This window comes from Anser anser (genome assembly GCF_964211835.1).
Source record: "Anser anser genome assembly, chromosome: 6".
NCBI lineage: Eukaryota > Metazoa > Chordata > Aves > Anseriformes > Anatidae > Anser > Anser anser.
The window spans coordinates 38,927,253-38,949,403 of record NC_139726.1 but is presented as its reverse complement, the minus strand read 5'-3'; the positions used below and the strand labels follow the sequence as shown (position 1 = coordinate 38,949,403).

At 40.6% G+C, this 22,151-nt stretch overlaps 1 protein-coding gene across 12 annotated transcripts in view; it reads left to right on the top strand.

The window, feature by feature from the left end:
* Window positions 1–22,151, top strand: part of HECW2 (HECT, C2 and WW domain containing E3 ubiquitin protein ligase 2) — a 187,773-nt gene that overhangs the window by 37,201 nt on the left and 128,421 nt on the right. For 2 of the 12 annotated variants that reach the window (XM_083842977.1, XM_083842986.1), the window contains exon 1: window positions 6,621–6,674. The exons of 9 other annotated variants lie outside the window; for them this stretch is intronic. The gene's annotated coding sequence lies outside the window, so the exon portion shown is untranslated. Of the gene's footprint in view, window positions 1–6,620; window positions 6,675–22,151 lie in introns of those variants that run through there. One more of the 12 variants, XM_083842989.1, reaches the window with a different exon arrangement.

Sequence of the window (22,151 nt, the reverse complement as noted above, 5' to 3'; positions counted from 1 at the left end):
TTTGGTGAAACACAGACTGCCTTTGAGATTGAATAGAATACCATAAATATTTTGCAAGTAGGATATATGTAATTAAGAATATAGATGTGTATTATTAAATAAAACTTTGGTCAAGAAGGAATTTTGAATTATACTTTGGAAAAACATGATGATGAAATGCAGATGAATGTGAGATTTAATTCAGGGTTAAGCCGTAGAAATATTTAACTGGGCTTAAAAATGCAGTAATTCTAAAGGTTAAATGAAAACGTGTATAGCTTTAAATTAATGAGCTATATAATCAAGATATCAGAGTTTCCTTTGCTTTCTTCTTCTGGCATCATTCCTCTGGTTTGTCAAGTGTCTTTTCTTGTGTGAAGAAATTCAGGACTGCTGTATAAGGATTAACAGAAGCTTTGGATAATTCATTAGTCTGATAAAAAAGGGCTTGCTGCAGGAACTGGCTATTTTGATTCTTTTTGAAATGACTGTGTTGGAAGGTATCAGAGTAATTAATATATTCAGTATCAGCGTAAAGATAAACTGAAACTATAATTAGCTTTCAACTTTTGTGTATGAAAGTATACTGAACTGAACTTGCATGAAAGGAGAGGAGGTGGCCAATCTTCTCTTTGAAAACTCCCACTAAGACTGTTTTATGCTCCATAGCTGGTTCTACAGGAGGATTAAAGACACTGAATCTGGGCTTAAGAGTCATTGACGTGGCTCTTCTCAGTGTTGGGGTCTTGGATTTATTTGGGGGTGGGGAAAGTGCTTGAGACCTGCAGGCCTGTGTTTGTTCCTTTTTTTTTTTTCCCAGGTAGGAATCATATGTAACTATGTGCTCCTGATCGTAGTCTGTAGTAAATTCACGAGAGTTTCAGACTAACAAGAACACAGTGAATCAATCAAAGTCATTCTTGCACTGGGTTCAGCTTTTCCTGCTGCCAATGATGTGGCTTCTAATCCTTCAGAAATGAGATGAGTTCTGCTTCTATTATCATGAAGATACCAGATAATTGTTTCTTTCAGGATCTTTCTTCATTTTCTCTCTGATTCCTTTCAATGAACAAAAACATTAACTCTCACTTCATGTTATGCTAATATTTATTTTATTTTTATTTTATTTTGTAAATGTTTGCCATTTTGCAGCATTGCTCTAGTTTCTCAGCTTTCTATTTCAGCACTTGGTGAGGCTAATGGGTAGTGGTAGTCTTGCAAGTACAGCCTCAGAGCCTATACAACATACACTGAGTAAGAGCTTGACTTGAAACAGTGCCCTTCATCCTGAGGAGAGGACTTGCATGTTGGTTTGGAGAGGTGAGAATATTCTGCATCCAGATTTTCTGTCTGACTCTTGCTTACCATTTGTCAATTCCAATTCAAGTTTCAATGGTGTACATCTTAATTTGGGTACCCACTGTTCATTGACCGATCTGCTTTTGTTTCTGTACTTATGTGCTTCCTGGATTATTTCCTATTACAGTTTTGTTCCTTGTTCCAAGCAGTCAAATTTTAAGTCCCAAGACTTACCTTATGGAAGTCCACACATTCTCTCACTGCTGGCATAAACACTTTGCTGTGCTGCACAGATCCTGCACCACTGAGATTGGTGGGACACCCTTGCAGTCAGCAAAAACCTAGTTTCACTGTTTTCTAGGATAAAAGAAAGCATTTAATTTAGGGAGTGTAGGTTGTATAGTAGTTAGTCATAGAATTGTTCAGGTTGGAAAGGACCTTTAAGACCATCTAGTCCAGCCTTTAATCTAGTACTGACAAGTCCACCACTAAACCATGCTACTAAATTCTATGTCTACATGTTTCTTGAAGACCTCCAGGGATGGTGACTCAACCACTTCCTTGGGCAGCCCATTCCAATGCCCCCAGCCCTTTCAGAAAAGAAATTTCTCCTAACGTCCAAACTAAACCTCCCCTGGTGCAACTTGAGGCCATTTTCCCTCATCTTATCACTTGGTGCTTGGGAGAAGAGCCCGATCCCCACCTTGCTACAACCTCCTGTAAGGTAATTGTAAAGTAAAAAAACAAAAACAAAAACATCGTCAGATTATAAGATGCTCTTGGCCTTTCATGAGCTTACTGAACATTAGGAAGCTGATGAAGACTGGAAAAAGTGCTGGTAAAGTGGTAGGGTTTCTGCAGTGGTAAAAGGAAAAGGTTGGCCTTTCATCTCCATGTTGACTGAACACTGTTGGTTGATAAGATGGTCAGAGCTGTTCATCTGGCGTACAGAGTGCCCTGCTCTGGCAGACTTGCAGAGAAAAGATACAAATTCCATCCTTGGATCAATACACATAAGTTCTCACTGACTTCGAGAGCCCAGTGCTTTCCAAAATGCAGGCTCTAGCAAATCTGTCATTGTTGTGAGATTTTTGCTGTGCTGTTGACTTGCTAGCTGCTTTTATTTCTTTTTTTTTTTTTTTTAATTCTCTTTGGTTTACATTCTTCAGGGCAGGAATTATTTCTTATTCTGTCTAGGCACAGCACCTTGCTCATCATCTTAACACATGAATAAAGCAACCCTAAGAAGTTGCTTGGAGGGTACCAGGAGCTTTGTTTGTTCCTGAAATGTCAGAATGATTTTTTTTCCAAGTTCATTAGAGTTGGATAGGCCAATCTGAACTGAGTGTAGCCTTCCATGAGAAAATCTAAATAGGAGGGTTCGCAAAGTAGATGCTTATTCATGTTCTAGTTAATAACAATTTTGCTTGATAGAGAATTTTTTGTAGTGCGGACCATCTCTTTCAAAGTGTCCAAGGCATCCCGGGCACCCAGATTTTGACTTTCACCTGTTAAAATGTGTTTTTTTTCCCTAATTATTATTTTTATTTTTTTCCAAGTTGGCTCCCACTGTTCAGACCGCTGCCATCATACTTCTTCCACTCTAAGAGTCTGGAAAGGGAATATTTTTCCTGGTGTGTCTGGCTCCATGCTCACGTGTGATGCCACAGCTCTCTGATGAGTGTGCCACTTTGAAACTGTATGTGGGCTAGCAAATTTTGGGACAGCTTTGCAATCAGAATATAAATTAAAACTTGAGGGTTGGATTGTTTCTTACATTTTGCCATGGCTACAGGGAGTGATGCTTGAGACACATGAAGAGGAATTTCCATCATGACTGTTGTATGTAAACAACTCAGTTTACCTTTGAAAACATGGAAGAATATTTTGCTATTAAAAACCTCCACACTTCTGAAAGCTTAATGAATTTAATCAATGCTGAAGAAATGAAACTCACTTTTGTAATATATGTATAGGTTTACTTCCACCCCACCTTTTTTTTTCTTTAAGTCTGAACAGTTTAGAATTTTACAAGTAAGTTTTCCATGTCAGTAGTTTGAGAGTGCAGGTAAGAAAGCTATGAGAAGAATTTCTCAATAGAGAGCAGGAGTCTTTTCCCAAGCAAAACCTGATGGTTTATTCATGACTGCCTTTGTTCTGGTGGACTTCACGCTGAACAACTATGAATTCTGACCTGGGTTAAACTATAGCATATCCAAACACCAGAAAACAGGTCATTCTCACAGAAGTGGAAATTACAATGCGGGGTCCTTATCAAGTATAAATTGGCATAGCTCCATGGTGAATCAGCTAAGCTAACCTTGGTTTATGCCAGTCTACATATTCTTAGAATATGGCTAAAACCTGTTCTTACAGATCATACACATAAAACATTTTCAAGGTGAATGGGAAGTTACTGTTTATTGTATGTATTTAATCTACCTAGATTAACCCCTAAAAATTCTAGTTCTCTAGAAGGGCCACCTGGAGAAACATCCCAGGAGCATGGCCAGATGTCTAAGACGTCTAAGGAGGGAGAATCTCCCAATTCCACAGCTTCTCTGAGCAACCTGTTCTGATGATGTCAATGAGTGTAATACTTGGATTTTTAACGTATGAAGGAAAACAAAAACCTAACAATGTAAAAACATACTAATAACTTCATAGTTCAGTGGTGTTTCATGTTGTTAGGGGACCAGCAAAAGAAATACGAAGAGAAAAAAAAAATAGGGGAAAGCGGAATGATAGTACATAATGTATTAAACAAAATAACACAATGCAGAGGTGGAGGATTGTTACTATGTTGCAGAAGTCTTAGCCTGTAACCATTGTTTGTGGTTTTTCTTGCTTGTTGGCAGAGTTTCTCAGTTTCGCTTTTTTATTTTTGAACATTTTGAATCAAATTCATTTTATTTGGCCATTTTATTCCCACATATTTTTGTGGAAACAGATTATTTTTGCTCCAGTACTGCACGTTCAAGGGATGTCTTTATTTTGAGGATCTTCTTTTTCTTCCATTATGATGATTTATGCATTTTACACATCTGTTTTCATGTAGGTTTTTTGTGTGTTGTCGATGTTTGTTATAAATACCATTGAATGCAGATATTCCAATGACTTGCCAGTGGTGAGTGTCTAGTCTGTAAGTGTCACTGAAATATTTTAGTGCTGCAAGCTTTTTATTTATATAGATAGATATTGCAACATCATCTTGTGGATGTCTTCCATAAAATAATTACTAGCATGTGGTAAAAGTTGAATTGCCTGCTCCACGGAAATGAAGAATGATAAGGAGTTTTTTCATGTAATTCCCACAGGGCAAGTAATGCTTTTTTAAAAAAAGTAACATTGGGAAAGTGATGAAGCACCCATCAAAGGTATTTATGTATTAGTCACTTGCTACAAATGGTATTCCACTTAATTCTCGAACAAGCAGGTATGATATATCGAATATGATAAATGTGTGAGTAATTTAGGGTAAAGATATATCCCTCTTAAAAAGAAACAAAGGCTTTGCTCTCCGCAAATATTTTTATGCAGCTCAAAAAATAATCCTCATGTGGGAAAAATGACATAACATTTTAAGGAAGATTTGCCTAAACGCTATTCAATATTTTTGGAGGTTCAACTCTAACAAATTACTGTTATGAGCTCCTTTCTTCACACTTGGCATTAGTGATTGTTATTTATATAAAATATATAAGAGACTGTACCTGTGTACCACTGAATTTGAACGCTGACTAGGAGTTTTGTCTAAGCGCTGCATAAGAATTGTGTAATTTAACATCACAAATACATTAGTAACCATGGATTCATGTCTTCTTGGTTAGAAGCTTAGCTGGAGCAAGGCTTTGTACTTGCACATCTCTTTGAAGCGTCAGGGTCATGCTGAGGCAGTACAGTATTTTTGTGGTGAAGTGGAACCCTTATAGGGAAGATGTGAAATATGGAAAACTGACGGTGAGATGCATTGGCTGCATACAGTTCCAGTACATGTTAATGTTTGAATTAGTTACACCTTTAAATTTGCGATGTAAAGAATTTCAACTCTGGTAATTTTCTTTCATATCCTTAGTGGGTTTGTGCATATAAATATATGTATATGTATACATACCCTTTTTATAATTATATACAATGTGTAAGCGTATGTGTGCACCACACGGGCATCCTTTCCATTTTACGCCAGAAAACCTGGAAATCCAGAACTGAAACGTAGCAGGAGTCAGGTGCGTACCAGCTCGGGTTGCCTTGGTTACTGGGGGACTGTTCACTAAATGCATTTTATTTAAAGAGAAAAATGTACGAATATCTTCATAACAGTTTTGTTCACGCATTGTTATGGTGTCTCCAAGCTCACTGCAGCTAATAATTCATTTCCAAGTCAGCGATGCTAAACTTATGAATGATTTACTACCCACAGCAGGAAAAGCTGCATAATTTCGGAACAGCGTTGAGTAAGGATGGCTTTCTGCTGGTTGCAGCAGACATCTACATACAAAACAGCTTTAAGGTCATGCTGATTCTTTATTGTGTGGTCAGGAAATACCTCTTAGAAGACGGAATATAAATAGCAGAGAGTGAAGGACGTCAAGTCGAGCACTGCCTCCCGCGCACGCCGGGTGCTGCATCGCTCAATGGCCAGGGCTGGTGCTGGTCTGTGCCAGCAGCCTGCAGCAGTCACAGAGCACAAGATGCTGCAGGGAAGAGGACAAGTGGGAGCTCATGCAATCAAGTCTTTCAGGCCCTGAAAGAGATGAGCAAAATATGAGGAAACTCGCTAGACAGAAAATGGGAATATATAATTCTTAGAGAACTTAAGCACAACTGGCTTTTACTATCCATGCTGCATCTGATGTGAAACCCCTTGGAATCAGCAGCTTTATGAAAGCAACTTAAATCTTTCGTTCTTTGGTTGGCTTGCTACTTTACTTAGAGATTCGTTGATAAGCTTGTGCTGGAAATCTGTATGAGTTTTTTCAGAAATGCAGTCTGTAGCCTTATTTCATCATTTGTTCTACTAACATATTGTGAAAACAAATTTCATAATGTACTTATTATCTTGGGATCTTAATATGGCATGATATATTGATGTTCATTTTCTTCCTGAAACTTGGTGTGTTCCTTGGTGAAACTTGGGTTTATGTTCTAAGCCAGTAATGGATGATGCTATAAGGGGCACCAAGAAAGGAAAGAGTGAACTCTACTGATACACTTGATGGAAATGCTGATTTCCAGTTCTATGCAGTGATGAATTAATGAATTAATAAGTTTTTTAATGCTTTCCTCTCTCTCCTGCCTTCCTTAAATACTTTTAGGAAACTAATGTTTCTATGAAGTCCCATGCATTACTGAGAGAGGACAAAGAAGAGATTTGAGATAAGAGGCGAGTGACTGCAGTACGTAATGCTTCTCTCTCCTACTACCTGTAGATACACTGGTGCAGTATAAAATTAAATTACTGTTGATTTCTTCTTGACGATTATGTTCAATTCTTCCCTTAAATTAGAGAGACTGAGTGCATTGCATTATGCACTTACCCAAAAGTAGAAAGGAGTCCTCTTAAATCACAGCTACAATATAGCAGGGTTTTAACTACATTGAAAAGATCTGTTCCTGAGAAATTAGTAGAACACCATTATAATCCAACTTTTTTTCTTTTGTATTAATTGGGAATTTGATTTCTCAGATTTTTTCCATAGTTACAGATTTGCTACTTAGAGTCCTGAAGCCATGTGAAAGTTTATTTTTTCCCCTATTTGTAGAAAGCCAAAACAGAACAGTTATTATGAAGTGAGAAAATAGAGAAGTAGACGGAGTTGGAGGCATTTAGGCACTCTAGTCTTTTAAACAGAGAAATTTGAGTAACTAAGGTATATATTCCGCTTCACTCAGGAGTGCTGACTTGTAATTGCCAGTGTGATAATGCCTTTAAGAGGAGCAGATGTACCTGTGTTCCTCTAGACAGGAAGCTCTGATGCTCTGTGTCTGCGGATTTGTTTTTAACCACTTTCCCATTTTACTGAGGGAACACTAAGTATGAATTATCGCTGGAGATTTTGGGAGGGGAAAACCCTCATGTGTTGTGGTTTTAATTCTGAAAGGAAGAAGATTGCTGGGAAATTGTTTCACCACTAATAAAAAACAGCAGTAAAAATCATTGGATATGGCTGTATACATTTAACCACAGTCTATCTTTGCAATCTCAGCGCCAGCCTGGAAGAAAGAAGCAAAGCTTTTATTTTCCCAGTGATGGTGATGAGATGTGGTGATGTGCATTACTGTGTAGTTAAAATTCATAGTTTAGGTTGTTTCTTCATATTACTCCAAAATTACATTGAAAGAATATCAACGGGCTTTGCTAAGCCTTCCCATAAATATAAAATCTCAGAAATTCATAGCCCTAAGCATTAGTCAGTACCATTTCAAGGTATTGCATTTATTTTGTGCCCTGGCTTATATTGATGTTTTATGTTTTATCTTTTTAACAATTGCATTTTGAGGTGCCAGTTGTGTTTGGCTTATTTTTAGTGTTAGTAAGCCAAGCTGGGTTGTGTTAGCAGGCTTTATTGAGAGCGCCATGGAAATGTCCTTCAGTTATTCTGAGTAAAAGTGGTAGATGAGTGAGACAGAGATGGGCTGTGATATGAAGAAAAGTTACAAGCACAAAAATTAAATCATAAGTAATCAAGTATATGTGAAGTTGAAACTTCATATAAAAATGCTTGCTGTTTAAAACTGCTTCCTCTTGACAGGAAGATGTAATTTTACTCTGCCATTTGACATAGGTAGTATGAAAAAGCTGGAGCCACAGCACTGAGAAAGCGGTGATGAGAGAGGTTCTTCATCCAGTCTGAGCTGACGGAAAACAGTCTGCCCAAAAGTGGAGCAGAGGAAAGGAACTTGGAGATGGGTTGGGTGGGAGGGCAGGGGGCAGAGAACTTCGGTATTCCGTGCAGGACTCAGTTTTTATTTATATATATCTATGTCTTTTACTACCCTTCATTGTTTCAGTTCTTCAAAAAGTAAGCGTCTACTTAGAATGAAAGATGCGTTGTATAGGAATCAATACATTTACATTTACAAATGTTTACTATAACTTTAAAAATAAATGTAGTTATTGTTGGGGAAAAATGTTGAATGTTTTGAGACAAAAATAGTGTGCGTTAGCCACTTACTACAGAGAGTTTGGCAGTCTTTCCAAATTAGGCATTTTGGATTAGTTTTACATTATTTTTGGCTAACTTTGCTGGCACTGAACTTTGCTGGTCCATGAGAACATCGCAGATAATTTTATCAACGTGAAATCTTTGGGAGAAATAAGACAGCATACGTTACTACTATCCTTTGTATGTGAAAAGATCTTACATGTAAGTGAGTGACCTAAGATGAAAACAAATCTTCCTGTTACTTGCCTCACTGCTGTGAGATACACCTTCGAGGAGTGTGGGAAGAGTTGATGAGCTTTAAACTTGCAAGATCTCGTTTTGTGGCATAAAAGGCCCTCAGGAGCACATACTGGATCGCTGCAATAACCTCTGTTATTAGAGGTATGGAAAAATACAGTTCCTATGAAGTTGGTGAAGAGTTGATTGTTGTCTTTAGGAAAAGAAGTGTTAAAGGGAATGCCAAAATCGTATCAAACTCTGTGTGTGTTTAGTAACTGTAGTTGTATAATCTCAACTCCAACAGACAATATGAGAATAAGACTTTGGGCAAAATACTGGTGTTGTCCAGCCAGAGCCTTGGCCTGCAGAGGCTGGAGCATCAGCCCCTTACTGATGTGCTTTTAGCTTTTCTCCTGAAAAGGGTTGGGGAAGAATTGCTGTTGATAGATAAGAAACTGTTGTTAAAAAAAAAAAAAAAAAAAAGGGTTTCTCCTAATGAGTAAGTTGAGCTTTATCAAGATGCCAAAATATTTGAAAACAGTGAAGTTTAAGTATTTAATTAAAAGAAAAAAATTGCACTGGTATCTTAGAGAGTCTTTGGTGAAATTAACTTTACTCTGTCTATTCAAATGTTTACTTTCAAGCTGTTGTACTGCCACATCCTGCACAGATTAGTTTTTTGCTAGGTAAAAGAGGACATTGAAATTAAGGGCAGACTGCGAGATTGTGGTGATTTGTTTTTTGTTTGTTTGTTTTTTGTTTTTTTCAAAAGTACATCATTGGACATGTTCTTCTTTTACACTTACTGATTTGCAGACATGGGACCAGTCTGAGTGAAATCTGCAAATATTTACAAGCAAAAATATTTTGGGAAAACACAAAGAATGGTGACAAAAAGCCTAATGAAAAAGTTTTATCAGAGATCTCTTTACTTATCAGGTGCAAGAGAGCTCCTCTTTCTTTTTTTTGGATGTGACATATCTTTGGACATGGATTCTTCTATCTGAACATCGACCATGTTTTCCTGGTTGGCATATTCTCTTCTCTTCATTGACTGTGTCCGCTTGGAAAATGCATCACCCTGTTGTGTTTAATAACTAAATGGCTTGTGCATATATCTTTAAAATGTCATACGTGCAGTCTTCTGATTTTTTTTTTGTTCCCTGACGTGCTTCCTTTGTTAGACAATGAGTCACAAGCTGTCTCATCCTATTAATAGCTTATTTTAATTTTTAACTTTAATGTCTACTTTTGTAAATGTACTGTATTTAGGTGTACTCTGCTTCTCCAAATACCTAATCATGCATTTCAAGGAAGTTTTATTACTTTATTTCCTTGACTGCATTTCAATTGTACAGATTAGCAAACAGCTTGCTAATAAAACCCTCTGTTTATTAGAGGGTGACAATTCTTTTAAATAAAGCATGGCTTTGGATAAGAGTATTCCTGGCAGGGTGGCTTGTGCATTGCTCTGTCATGGAGTTTTACAAATCTGCTTTCATAATGATGTGTTGGGAACTCTGACAATACTCTTCAGTTTTTTCATATATATATTTTGAAAGTTGTTTTAAATATTCACATGCTTAAAGGCAATACAATGCTAACACCTATCAGGTACCTATTAGAGAAGCAGTCATTACGGATGCTGTGAAGGAGAAGCGAGGAGAGGTTTATATAGCAGTTCTCAAGCGAATGTATTGGGAGGATTTAAACCCTTTTCTTACTATATTGTACTTTGAAAGGTGTTGCAGGGAGTTAAGGTAATGTTGACGCCTTCTGAAAGGAAATTTGAAGTAAGTAGCAGAGGAAGAATTTGTACTCAATCCCAGAAAGTCATAAAAATCTGTTTTAAAAGTAAACAGTTACTCTACGGTTTTTGTATTTATTTAGCACAATAGCATTTCCAAGAATAAATCTCAACTCTTACTCTGATTACTTCAGAAATGTTGTAATGCATAGACAGATTGCTTCTGACTGGTTCCTGCCTTTTTTGTATCTATTATTCTTTTGTGGCTTGGCATTTGATATAAAATAGATGTTGTATTTCCAGTATATTACCTAATTCTGTTTTCATCTTGAACAAAAATAATTGCCTGTTATGAAGTATAGGGCGTCTATACCATTGTGTTGACTGATTGGAAATGGTAATGCTTCTTTTATTAAAAATCAAAACAAACAAAAACCCCTCCGCCACCAGCAACACCACCAAAACCCTACCCACCCACAAATACAGAGAAACTATTGAATGCCTCGGAGGTAGTTGATTATGTGAAGCTGAACGTTCTCTTGTAGATCTATTAATAATACAAGAGTTCAGTTGTATCTGAACCATGCTTGTGGACTAACAATGAGCTTCTTATGAATTATAGGTAAGGCGAAATGGCTGTCTGAGCTGTGGCTGTTTAAGCCTAAGGGTAGGCTTAGTGGTGCTTATTGGAAATTGTGTTTTCAAATCGGAAATTTGAAGTGAGTAAAATAACATCTAGTGCATTAGATGTATTTCTGAGCTTGTTTTGATCTGTGATTAGGAAAAATGAGATCTTTTTTTTTTTTTAAATCGTTTTGTCACAAGAATGTTATTTTCTTATTTGAAAAACCTAAGGCACATGGCATTTTCTGCTTCAGCCCTGTGCTGAAATGAATCATTTGATAAGGTCCTGATCCCAAGCACTCTGATGCGACAGGGAGGATCCCATTAGTGTCAGCAGGAATTGAGCGAGTCTTTACACGGGCAGCACGTGTTTGTGTGTGTGCTTCAGCTCCCCCCTTATAGGCTGAGGGGACATCCCTCCTGGCTGTGCCTGGACCTGCAGGTATGGTCTTTCTCGGTAGCCAGTAAGAGTGTGGACAGTGAAATTTTATGTTACTGTGTGGCCCCCCAAGGTACAGCTGGAAAACATGTTTGTACCTTAACATAAAAGGTTCCTCAGTCTGCATGTAGATGTAGGACAGCTATAAAAACTCATGTTGTAAATGTTTTTATAAATACATTAACACTAAAAGGAGGACTAAGAAGAATCTCCATCCTTTACTGGATGGGGGGAAACTTAGTGACGAGAGATGAGGAAAAGGCTGAGGTGCTTAATGCCTTCTTTGCCTCAGTCTTTAGTGGCAAGACTAGTTGTTAACTGGATACCCAGTACCCTGAGCTGGTGGAAGGGGATGGGGAGCAGGATCTGGCCCTCACAATTCACGAGGAAGTGGTTGGTGACTTGCTACAGCACTTAGATGTACGCAAGGCGATGGGGCCTGATGGGATCTCCCTGAGGGTGCTGAGGGAACTGGCAGAGGAGCTGGCCAAGCCGCTTTCCATCATTTATCAGCAGTCATGGCTATCAGGGGAGGTCCCAGTCGACTGGCGGCTAGCAAATGTGATGCCCATCTACAAGAAGGGCCGGAGGGTAGACCCGGGGAACTATAGGCCTGTTAGTTTGACCTCAGTGCCAGGGAAGCTCATGGAGCAGATTATCTTGAGTGTCATCACGCGGCACTTGCAGGGCAACCAGGCGATCAGGCCCAGTCAGCATGGGTTTATGAAAGGTGGGTCCTGCTTGACGAACCTGATCTCCTTCTATGACCAAGTGACGCGCTTGGTGGATGAGGGGAAGGCTGTGGATGTGGTCTACCTTGACTTCAGTAAGGCTTTTGACACCGTTTCCCACAGCATTCTCCTCGAGAAACTGGCTGCTCTTGGCTTGGACTGGCGTATGCTTCGTTGGGTTAGAAACTGGCTGGGTAGCTGGGCCCAAAGAGTCGTGGTGAATGGAGTCAAATCCAGTTGGAATCCGGTCACTAGTGGAGTCCCCCAGGGCTCAGTACTAGGGCCAGTCCTCTTTAATATCTTTATCGATGACCTGGATGAGGGGATCGAGTGCACCCTCAGTAAGTTTGCAGACGACACCAAGTTAGGTGCGTGTGTCGATCTGCTCGAGGGAAGGAAGGCTCTGCAGGAGGATCTGGATAGGCTGGACCGATGGGCTGAGGCCACCTGTATGAGGTTCAACAAGGCCAAGTGCCGGGTCCTGCACCTGGGGCACAACAACCCCAAGCAGCGCTACAGGCTGGGAGATGAGTGGTTGGAAAGCTGCCTGGCAGAGAGGGACCTGGGAGTACTGGTTGATAGTCGGCTGAATATGAGCCAGCAGTGTGCTCAGGTGGCCAAGAAGGCCAACAGCATCCTGGCTTGCATAAGAAGCAGTGTGGCCAGCAGGTCTAGGGAAGTGATTGTCCCCCTGTACTCGACTCTGGTGAGGCCGCACCTCGAGTACTGTGTTCAGTTGTGGGCCCCTCGCTACAAGAAGGACATGGAGGTGCTTGAGCGAGTCCAGAGAAGGGCAACGAAGCTGGTGAGGGGTCTGGAGAACAAGTCTTACGAGGAGCGGCTGAGGGAGCTGGGGTTGTTTAGCCTGGAGAAGAGGAGGCTCAGGGACGACCTTATCGCTCTCTATAGGTACCTTAAAGAAGGCTGTAACGAGGTGGGGATTGGTCTATTCTCTCAGGTGCCTGGTTACAGGACGAGGCGGAATGGGCTAAAGTTGTGCCAGGGGAGGTTTAGGTTGGATGTTAGGAAGAACTTCTTTACCGAAAGGGTTGTTAGGCATTGGAATGGGCTGCCCAGGGAAGTGGTTGAGTCACCATCCCTGGAGGTCTTTAAAAGATGTTTAGATGTAGCACTTAGTGATATGGTTTAGTGGAGGGCTTGTTAGTGTTAGGTCAGAGGTTGGACTAGGTGATCTTGGAGGTCTCTTCCAACCTAGATGGTTCTGTGATTCTGTGCTTAGTTATTGGCCATTAAATTTAGACACTGTGCAGAGTTACACTTTTTAGCATTCAGGAATCGTTTATTTTTCAGGAATTGTTTTTCTGGTGTCATATGCCTAGATCACATTATTTCTGTTGCCTGGTCTTATGACACCTTACGACACCTTTTAACACCATCTGCAGCAATCTGATCCCCAGGAATTTTGTTGCCTATTGTGTCATGCCTTCCGAATTAAATCGTGCCAGTTGCATGTAGGTAGCAGCACGTACTGTCCTGGGGACTGACAAGAATTTCCAGTAGTCTTGTCTGGTTTGAAACAAAACAAAGCACAAATAACTATGCAAAAACAAAATTAAAAAAACATACATTTCTTAGCATGTTCATAGCTGGATATTGATTAAAATGTGGGGTCAGCAGGCACACGCATCATATATGACTTGGCCAATGTGCTCTGTAAGTCTTTGTAAGCTTTTCTGAGGGTGCTGTTTGAGTGTGAAACCCAGTGTCTGGCATCTGCTGGGAGCAGGAAACCATCTATGCTGTCTGGCATGCCCAAAAGGACAAGTGGGAGGGACTCTTTCAAGAGAAATAGAATCTCAGGTTCTGGTGAGCTTTGAAAGGCTGATGACATGACATATGATGGGAAGGATTTAATTTTCTGACCCTTTTTCCTCAAAGTTCCTTGATGGATCTATGGCTGTATTCCCTGATCGTTTAATTACCATGCCTTTTCGTCTGCAAAATGATCTATCATAGAACCATAGAATATCCCGAGTTGGAAGGGACCCATAAGGGTCATCAAGTCCAACTCCTGTCACTGCACAGGTCTGCCCAAAAGTTTAGACCATGTGACTAAGTGCACAGTCCAATCTCTTCTTAAATTCAGACAGGCTTGGTGCAGTGACTACTTCACTGGGGAGTCTGTTCCAGTGTGCAGCCACCCTCTCGGTGAAGAACCTCTTCCAGATGTCCAGCCTAAACTTCCCGTGCCTCAGCTTGACACCGTTCCCGTGGGTCCTGTCACTGGTGATAATGGAGAATAGGTCACCTGCCTCTCCACTCCCCCTCGCGAGGAAGTTGTAGACCGCGATGAGGCCCCCCCTCAGCCTCCTCTTCTCCAGGCTGAACAGGCCCAGTGACCTCAGCTGCTCCTCATACGTCTTCCCCTCTAGGCCCTTCACCATCTTCGTCGCCCTCCTCTGGACACTCTCCAACAGTTTTATACCCTCTTTGTACTGTGGTGCCCAGAACTGCACACAGTACTTGAGATGAGGCCGCACCGGCGTGGAGTAGAGCGGGACAGTCACTTCCCTCGACCGACTAGCGATGCCGTGCTTGATGCACCCCAGGATGCGGTTGGCCCTCCTGGCTGCGAGGGCACACTGCTGGCTCATGTTCAACTTGCTGTCAACCACAACCCCCAGATCCCTCTCTGCGGGGCTGCTCTCCAGTGTCTCGTTGCCCAGTCTGTACCTATAGCCAGGGTTGCCCTGTCCCAGGTGCAGGACCCGGCACTTGCTCTCGTTAAACTTCATGTGGTTGGTGATCACCCAGCTCTCCAATCTGTCCAGATCTCTCTGCAAGGCCTTTCCACCCTCATCCGAGTCCACAACTCCTCCAAATTTGGTGTCGTCGGCAAATTTGCTCAAAACACCTTCTAGTCCTACATCCAAATCATTTGTAAAAACATTGAAGAGGACTGGCCCTAAAATGGAGCCTTGAGGGACCCCACTAGTGACCATCCGCCAGCCAGATGTGGCCCCATTGAGCACAACCCTTTGAGCCCTGCCCATCAGCCAATTGCTCACCCATCGTATGATGTTTTTGTTTAGTTGTATGCTGGACATTTTGTCCAGTAGGATCCTATGGGAAACCATGTCAAAAGCTTTGCTGAAGTCCAAAAAGATCACATCAGCTGGTTTCCCTTGATCGACTAGATGGGTGATCTTATCATAAAAGGAAATCAAATTTGTTAGGCAGGACCTACCCCTCATGAACCCATATTGGCTGGGACCAATGACTGCTTTGTCCCCCAAGTGCGCTTCAGTAACTTCAAGGATCATCCACTCCATATTTTTACCAGGCACTGTCGTGAGACTGACAGGCCTGTAATTGCTAGGGTCTTTTTTCTTACCTTTCTTGAAAATTGGCACAACATTTGCCAGCTTCCAGTCTACCGGGATCTCTCCAGATTCCCAAGATTGTTGGAAAATAATTGAGAGAGGTCCTGCGATGACGTCAGCCAGCTCTTTAAGCACCCTGGGATGAATCCCATCCGGACCCATGGACTTATATGGATCCAGGTGGAGCAGCAATTCCCGCACACGTTCAGGGTCAGTTGGGAGTTTGTCATTCCCACCATCATGGTCCTCCAGCTCAGGGTACCCTGGGTCCCGAAGCCCATCATCATTGTTGAAGACAGAGGCGAAGGCGTTAAACGTCTCTGCTTTGCCTATGTCATTGTCTGTGAGGAGACCCTCCCCATCTAGTAGCGGACCTATGTTTTCTTTGGTTCTCATTTTTCTGTTCACATATCTAAAAAAAACCTTTTTTATTGTCTCCCATAGACATGGCCACCTTCAACTCTAGTTGGGCTTCGGCCACACGAATTTTCTCCCTACAAACACGAACAGCATCCCTGTATTCCTGTCCATCTACTAAATGTGCTATTAACACATTATTAACAGCCTATTGATTTGCTTTTGTGCAGCCTGTGCTCCCTGCACATCTGCTGGTCAGAGCTGAACTCGGGTAGATCAGCACCAGCTTCCCTGGTGTTAATGTCCAGTGCTCCCCAAGTCACGAGGACGATTCCAGGCTGAGCATGTCTCTTGACATAGATAACTGCATGCATGCAGCCTCTGGCTGCCCTTGGGTTTTCTTCAGGACCTGAGATAAGCTACATCCCAGAAGCAGCTCTGAAATCCACAACAAAGAAAGCAAATATTAAAACTTCATCTTCTGTGGTCATACAGCACTTCAGGTTTGAAACTGCTTGTCCTTACTTGTGCAAAACCTTCCTCCCTATTTATTGCAAAGTATGTATTTGATGGTTTGCTTTGAAGGTTGGTGTGTTAGTTTTTTTTTCCCTTGCATCAGAACGGTCCACTTGCATGTCCTAACACTCAAATACCACAGGTATGCTCCTGCACTCTTAGTGCCCTCTGCAAGGTCTTTTATTAGCGTTTCCTTGAGGAACTGTATCTCAAAGATAAGTTATTAAGGAAGGTGGATAGTTACAGTGATGATCGGCACTGTAAATTTCGACCCACTGCAGTACAGATCGGCTTTGCTAAGCCAGCACTTTGGGTGCTCATTTTCTAGAAAATGCTAGGAAGGTAAGTAATATGTTTCATAAGGTCATTTTGATGGAAAGCTGTTGGCTTGAGTGTATGTCGTGTGTCCCTGTGCCCAGAATTGATGGTGACATCTGGTCAGCTCCAGTGCATAGCCACTTCCAGCTCAGTGTTAGGCTGGATGCACAATTACAAAACTAACGCTTCCTGCAGTAAAGCAATTTTTTTCTTTGCTGATAGGAAGAAATATTAGAACATACATAAGTGTGCTTGAGAGTAGCATATTTTATAATTGAAGTTTTATTTTTGTTCTGGACAAGATACAACATCTGATGAGATGTTAGCTACCTGGTTATCTATGTTGGTTTGTGACCAAGGAGAAGCAGATTTAAAATAATTATATTTGTTGGTATCTTCAAAAATAGCCCGCTTTCTGTTTCCTACAGTCAGTACGAGTGGAAACTTTTGAATTTCCAGTGAGTTTTTACTGGTGATCACAAACCAGTGACTCACTGTTGTGACAGCTGAGTTCAAAACCTTCGCCATGTCCGATAGGGATGCTAATTTGCAGTTAACTGGTGCAGTCTGCATTGTGGTAGCACAGGAGGTTTGTTTCAAATGATTTTTGCTTTCTCAACTGCAGTTGGTATTGTTGATGTGTATTGGCATCTTGCAGGCTGTTAGGAAAGGCTTTGAGTGAAGTGTTGTCCTTGAAGGATTGACCCAGTTCTCAGCCAATCTGACAGTGGTGCGCCTCAGCAGCAGGGTGGTGGTGTCACTGGGCTGGTTGTGGTGGCTGGAACAGCTACTGGTACTTCTGGTGGTGTTTGGGACTTCTGGAAATGCTTCCTGGTTTGTGCAGGTGTTTGTTAAATATAGTACAGAAAAGTGGAAAAAAAAATGACTTGGGTTAATTTGTAATAATAGGACTACATTAAGCCACTTAAAAATGTTGGACTGGATGGAACTTGGCTTTCATAATAAATGTTCAGCTTCTGGGTTCTAGAAGCATTATTTTATAAAATGTTTTTCAAGAATATTGCTGCATTGTCTAATGCCTGGGTATTCTTGAGCAGTTCCAGCATCCTTCCTGAGTTTTTGATGTTGGCAGCTGTGAGATTTGTTTGTATTTTAATCGGAGGTTTGTGTATACATTACAGCGCGGGTAGGAGTGTTAGAGAAGTTACGACAACATCCTCCGCTTGTTCGGGCTGCTGCTGCTATTTAGGAAACACAGCTAAAGCTCATTGCTCGAGAACCTGATGGAAGGGTGGTTGCCTACATAAGTCTGACTTTTTTTTATTTTTACTTTTTAAAAATATTGAGCTACTCTAATTACATCATAGGGACAAAGCAAATGAGTGGTAGTAGTCATTAGTCTGACTGTAATCATGTGGTCATGTCATTTATTAGATAAAGGATAAAAAAAAAAAAAAAGTGGCCTGAAACTTCATAGGAAACAGCCAACCTGTAATGTCAGTAGGAGACTTCATTCCTGTGTTCTAAAATAAGGGCATTGCAGTTTTGGCAGGCCGTGAAGTCCAATTGGTATGCAGGTATTTGTTTCTAGTGATTTCCCTCTTAATTGTGCTTAGCAATAACCTGCAGCAGAGGCTGACTGACAGGGAATTTGGCACGAGTGGAGGCTTGACACGGAGGCAGTGGAATTTTCTAACCAGAAAGCTGCATTGCATCTTGCTTTTGGGGAAGGTCACCCTGTGAAGTTACCTCCACATTGGAGGGGTGTTTCCATTAACGGAAAACAAACCAAACAACCACCAACCAGTATGGGTGTTTTATTTTTAGTTTTCTTTTATGTCACTGCTTTTCACTTAGGCTGTGTATACCTATTTCCAGTCAGATTATTTACTAGGTTAAACCAAAGTTTTTTGTACTGTTCTTGGGATATTAAGAAACAGGAGGTGTGTACAGGCAATGATGTATGAGATTAAGCTGCTCTCTGAGTTGGGCACCTGGCTGTCAGGGTTTTGCTTTGTGGAGTGGGGTAGAGGGGTGGCACATGGACAGACACGACAGACCCTCTTTCTTCAAATTCCTCTTCATACAAAAAAAACCAACATAAATTAAAAGTGTAATGCAGCACCTCGTAGGTGAATCTGATTTTACCGTTCTCTGGGGCCAGGTTCTGTGAGATGCTTCTGCAAAATGCTTCTTTTGCCTCTGTGCTGTACTTTTTATAATTACCTAATTGTCAGCTGAAGTCTAAAGCTAAATGTTTTAATGAGGATATATGTCACTCCACGTCCTATTCTGTAGCGTGCCTTTTCCAGCCTCGTACTTCAGGGTGAGCACTTGACTCTGCCCCTTCCTTGGAAATGGAAGCTTTACGGAGCACAAACAAATACTCTGTAAAATTAAAAGAAATACATACTCTTCTTGTTGTGTAATTGTTCATCCTCTAATGAAAATTAACGTTCATTCAAGTTAATAGCATTTTGAAGTGTACCTACATGCAAGTTTTGAATAGTTAGCGCACTTTTGATCTGACTACATTACTTGCTCATGTGCATTTCTTTGTTTTCCCTGAATACATCCCAAAGCGTTGGATACTTGCTTGGAGCAAGAAAAAGGAGATTGTACTGGATTCAAGAAATAATGCAGAAAAGTGCTGTAACAAATTCAGGAGTCTAGGTAGAGATTTTGCTACCTTATCCTTTAGGAAATGTTTGCCAGACTACAGACTTTACTTGGGATGTCTGGAGGAAACAGGTTGGTGGTGGGTCACTGCCTTCAAGGCACTCGGAAGGGCTTTGGGTTGTAGGAGGCTATAAAACAACCTCCTCTTGCCATTGTAGAACAATCAGATGTTGAAAGATGATATATTCTGGAGAAGGACAGAAAAAAGAACAGATGGGCCTTATATTGTAGCAGATGAAAAATCATAAATATGTAACTGGGGAAAAAACAAACAAAAACAACAAAGTAAAACTGGATCCTGGATGCTCAAGGGAGAGAGGGTTTTTTGAAGCCCAAAATGCATCCATAGATAGTGCAAAATAATGAAAAGTGTCTTTTTTTTCTCTATTTTTATTTTTATTTTATTTTTTTTTTTACATTATACATTCTATTTCTATAGAACCAGAAAAGGCTTACTTTTCTGAAAGATAGGAAAAATGTGCATCTGATCAGCTCAAAAATCATGTGTCACCTACAGCTTGAATGTTTACTAGGATGATGCTCAGGGGTGTGTGTGCATGTTCTGCCCATAATATTTTCAGCATACAGTAAGTCATGTGAATTTTACTCTGCATTAATTGTAAGTAATTATATGTCTATAAAGTGCTCAACTTTTAAATCGTCTTCACAAAGAGTAAGCCAAGGAATCAGTTATCGCACTTCTTGTATTGTACCCTAGAAGAAAGATGAAAATGGTAATAGACAGTGTAAGTACCTTTGTTGGGATGGACTGTGATTTAAAGCTACATATATGGAGAAGTTGAGACATGAGAATTTGAAACATAGCTCTGCTGAAAGGTTTGTTTTTGTTCAAACATATATATATCTGATACGGATTAAATTACATTTTTGTTATACGTTGAGAAACAAAATTCAAAACCCAACCAGAATTATTTTTTAAGTGTGGATCTCACAGTAATTTACAGTGATACTTGGATGCGATGCGCTATGGTTTCTTCGATTTTGTTGCCTTTTGTCTCTTAGCATAATCAATTGCTTACTGAAGATGCGTGTTCTGATTTAAATCCTCCAAGGTCATTTTGAAAACAGCACAGAAAACAAAATGCCTTAAAAGTTCCCCACCATGAAGTGTAGCAAATTTAGGCCTCCTGATGAGATTGTCTTAACTTCTGTTTATATTTTTGGTGCCATGTGCACTGGGATTTCTTGCCTGTATTTATAAACACTGATTTCAATCTTCTTCCGTTTCCTGGTGCTGTAGTACCTACGCCCTGGGGTGGATTTATATAGAATTGTGCTGCATTCCACAACGGGCCTCTGCTGAGCCAGAATTAGCGCAGCCTTTAGTAAAATCTTTTGTTCTCTTAGGCCTAGAATGCGACTTGGTGTTAGAAATTAGTGTTGAAACACAGACAGAATTTTCCAATTTGTTGCATTTGGTTTCATTGTGGACCTTTTCCCATGGTAATATGAAGAAAGGATGAGGAGCATGTGTGTATTTAAAAAAAAAAAAAAGATAAAACCTCAAGATTTGAATATTTCTTTTTTAGTTTCATCTCTAGTGGTTAAATCTGCTGCTGTGTGCTGTCTGGTGCAGGAGACTTCTCTCAGATGGATTCTCTCTAATAACCACACAAACTGGGGATGGGGACTGGGCTGCTGAGAGAGGTGTGCCTGTCAGTAGGAGGGCTGAGCAGACTGAAATCCCACACAGTTTTCTGCCGATTGCTTCAAAACTTACCTGAAGACCCCCACTCTTTGAGCTTCCTTTATGCCTGGGTCCTAGAGGCTTTTTTCCGCAATGATGTGTTAGAGCCGATGACAACAGTGTAAAAATGCGCAGCGAGAGTGCTCTTAGCAGTGGCCCAATTCTTTGCAGAATGGAGATGAATGAAAATTGTAGAGCCTGGAGAAATCCTCTGATGCATGTCACTATTTTAAGCTCTACTTATTAAAAACTTGTGCATACTTAATAATAAAATCATTAATTCATAATTGGCCTCATCTTTATATAGCACTCTTTGTATTATTGTCTTTTCATTAATTGTTCGTTTAGATTTGGGAGGTTTTCTGTTTCATTTAGTGCAGAAAGTGAGCAAAGCATCACTAATCCTGCAAGACCAGAAACTACTGAACTAAATAATGTATTATAATGTGTATTCACAAGGGGAGAAAGCACGATAGCTTTCATATTTCCAACTTCCTAATGGTCTGCGTTCTAGCTCAAGTAATTTTTTTGAACCGAGCACAGACCAGACCTGGACAAATGCATACTGGGTTATACCTGCAGGTGATGGTGGTTTATGGGGTTACTGCAGGAGTATCATTTTGTCATTGTGGAATGCCTTAGGGCTCTGAACTATTTTTTGCTTCTCTGGAGTGTGATTATGAACTGTGAACTGTAAATCAGTAAACTGTTAAATAGGGAAAACTTTTTTTCTGTCCCCATCACTTTTCCCTTCCAGTCCTCTCTTTGAAGGCTGTGCTTTCAGCTGCTCCCAGGTAGGCTGTGTTTCTGCAGAGCTGTGGTCCTCACCTCTGCCAGCATCAGCAATCAGCATCAGCAATTGCTCTGCAGTTGTTCAGCATTAAGCAGACAGAGGCTCAGCATGGCACAGAGAATGACTGAGTGTCCTGCTGTTGTCCATGCTACAGCATAATAAATGCAGGCATCTTCAGTTAATAACCTTTCATTAGAAGTTAATCTGTCTGACTTGCACAGTTGTGGAATAGCCTTTGTCCAATTGAGAGTAACTAGACCAATCTGACTTA